This window comes from Protopterus annectens, chromosome 2.part0, assembly GCF_019279795.1.
Source record: "Protopterus annectens isolate FY-2018-M chromosome 2.part0, PAN1.0, whole genome shotgun sequence".
In the NCBI taxonomy this organism is placed as follows: domain Eukaryota; kingdom Metazoa; phylum Chordata; order Ceratodontiformes; family Protopteridae; genus Protopterus; species Protopterus annectens.
The window spans coordinates 278,573,163-278,576,570 of NC_056728.1; positions in this window are offsets into that span (position 1 = coordinate 278,573,163).

Consider the following 3,408-nt stretch of genomic DNA (forward strand, 5'->3'; position numbering starts at 1 on the left):
TGTACAGCATTTTACATTGAGAAAACAGAATGGTTATCTTAGAACCAGGATATATGAGCATGAGTATGATGTTAGGAACAAAAATACGTCTAATGCATTATATAGACATATCAACAATTACTCAGATCATGGATTTGTTTTTCAGGTCCTTGAAAAAGTTGAATCAAATGTGAGATAAGGTCCTTGAAAAGTAGTCCTGGAAAAACATGAATTAAAATGGCACTTGATTACTGATGCTGAAAAAAAATGCTGGGACTTAATGACTATTCTTCTGTTATGAATATTCTTAAATTAAAATCATTACAAATACAGAGTTTGTTTTAAATTACCTATTTTTATATTATATATTAAATTTTGTGTAGATGTCTTTGTACTAGGTTTAACAGTATTTTACAAGGTATTTTATGAAAAGGTTGTTGTTTCTCTAAGTAAGGATCATGTGACTTAATATGGGCATTTAAAAGGAGACGTGTGACTAATTAATTTGATTCTGAAGAAGTCTGTATTGTAAGATGAAAGTGATTAATCTATTTTTCATTAAGCCGTGTAGTTTATTTATTTTGTGGTTGTTTCCATGCTTGGTGTGGTGTACCCTGTTTTCTCAGTTCATCAGGACAAGGACAGTCAGCTGGTAAATAAATAACTAGTGTCAGTGGAGAAGTTATTATGGTTTATTACTAGTCTATAAGATAAATGGGTTTATTATTGCATGGCAATGACCCACAAAGCTGCAATCAGTTGGTACTAGAAAGCCTGGATGAATGGACACTGCTCTGACATTTTCAGTGTGGAAAATGTTACAAGGGTAGGCTGAGGTGGAGTTCAGGGGATAGGCTGAGTACTTATCCCTGGGTTCTAACTAATTGAGGTTTCTATGGGGGGCACTGGGGAATGCATGCAGCTCAATGTATGATGCTTTGTTTGTCACTCTAGTGTATTTACCAGACTTTGTGGTGCATATAGGACATCAGAGATAAGGAAGTGTAGTAACACATGTAGCTACTCTGGGAGTTGAGGACAATGATGTCAGCAGTGACATAGATTGCATTTGGGTACATGTTAAGAAAAGTAATGTAAATCAGGAGGGGAGAAGGATGTGGCAAATATCAGGGGTCCCATTTGGCACTGAATGGGACATAAATGAACTGATTGGGACCTTTATGCTTGTGCAGCCAGTGGGAATTGCAGTAGTTAAGCTACAAATGATCTGCCTGGTCAACTGTCTTGTAATAACCTATGAATCTATGAACTCTAGATGCTCTCTTGTATCATGGAGATTGTTCACACTTATCCATTTATAACTTTAGAGCATTCTTAAAGAAATCTTCAGATGCCTGGGCCTAGAACAGCAATGCACTGTTATATCATTCCTTTAGGATTGGAGCAACTGCATATGCACATGTTAGAGGAGCTTCAGTAAAATAAATAATGCAGTTAGGCAGAGGGAAATCACATCCTGTAAGCAATATGTTATATCCCAAATGATCTAATCAATATTTGTTTTGCAAATGCCAAATTGGGATGACTAGAGAACAATTAAATTAGACATTTGTTTACTGTCATGCAGGTCATGAGCCTTTTGAGCCATGGTTATGTAACATAGGACTGTGTCAGCAGCTGGCATAAATTCAATGACTGTCATTGACAGAACTACAGTAGAAACTTCTACGAGACATTAGGGAGGGTCACTGGGACACTACCAGATCTACACATTATAGTACTATGCATATGGAGTATGGCATTACTGCTTGTAAATTGTTATTAAAAATAAAAATATAAGGCAGTTTGTTGCACATATTACAGAGCTGGCTTAAAGTTAAACTAATCTTGTAGATATCATACAGAGTAAAATCAGGAGAACAACTAAAGACAACATAGCTGTAGAAACAGTTAGTATCCTTAAAAACAGGTTTATCAGAAACACAGCAAACTCATTGGGCAGACCAGTAGTTCAACACGCATACATCATTGTAAAAAGGCTGAGTTGTACAGCCAGGATGGGGTACATTTATCTGAACAAGACACATCAAAGTCTGTACAGGATTTATTAGGACTTAACTGAAATCTTACCAGATGTGCTTAGAAGAAAGGTAAAAGGTCACACTTCCATGGTGGAAGGGCAGTCTTAGAAGGCTAAATTAGTAGAGGGGGCATGGTGAGAGGGATTGCAGGCTCATACAACTTGTCACTCCCTCAATCAGGTAGGCTGCAGCCAACCCCCAGAAACTTGGGGCCCTGACACAGTGGTGGATCCTTATACATTTCATTGCATAGCAGGAAGGCGGTGGGGTGGGGGTGGGGGTGGGGGGGTCTAAGGACTCAGAACCATTGATAACTGCTTAATTTGCAGATTCCTTCAGTTATTTCTGTTGAATGGACTTGATATTGTAAATACTGACTGCATTACATTTGTTACCTGAAGCTTTTCTCCCCGAGCCTCTGCTGAAAAATGGCACCTGTGCTCAGTCGGACTTTTCTGGTAAACAAATGTCAATAAATAAATAAATAGATTAGTTTTCTGGATGAGATGAATTTTATGAGTTCTAGAAACTTTTATTTTTATGAGATAATGATTGTTGTACTGGCCCAATTGATTTTCCTCCATGTCCTGTCCTTTGCATACACATTGTTATTCTGACTGACCCTTATTCATAAAGATTTTTTATTGGTTTTAATTGGCATTTAATACTATCTGGCCTGATAAATGCATGAATGTAGCCATTTCATTCCAAATCAAGTACGTCTGTGGTTGAGTAAGTATAAGTGTGTTTATTTCAACCCAAAGCTAATGCAATTAGGTCAACTGGCTTCTTCTGGATGGAAAACATGCTGGAGGGACAGGTTCATAACCCAGAAACTGCCCATGCTATAGAATAGACTTCCCATACATGTCAAGCAGAGCACCTCACTAGCCTCTTAAAGAGAAATCATGATGAGTGGATGGGAAATAGAAAATTCACCCCAGGGATCACTCCAGTGGCTTTACTTAACAGAGGTACTGGGAACTAAGGTTGCGTGGCAAGATGCCAGGGTAATCCTATGGGCTAGGCTCGTAAAGGCTCCAGAGCCATTAGCCTAGTACACACCTATGAACCTATAATGTGCAAACTGGAGGGGGGAGATCACAGAGAAGGCAGTCCAATAGGATGTGGATGAAGCAGGTGGCAGGCAGGGATGTCCAGATAAGTACTTGATAATTAGAATAGAGATAATAAAGGAGAAGTAGGTAAGCTTAGGCTTTGTACACAGGAAGAAGAGCAGGCAGAAGGCAGAAGAAACCCATCCACCCATCTTCTTAGTAAAAACAAGAAGTATAACTGAGGGAGGCTAGTTTCTTGCTGGCCATCAAGAGCAATCACATTAGGAGTCATGAAGGAATTTCCTGTTTTCACCAAAGTTTTTTTTTTT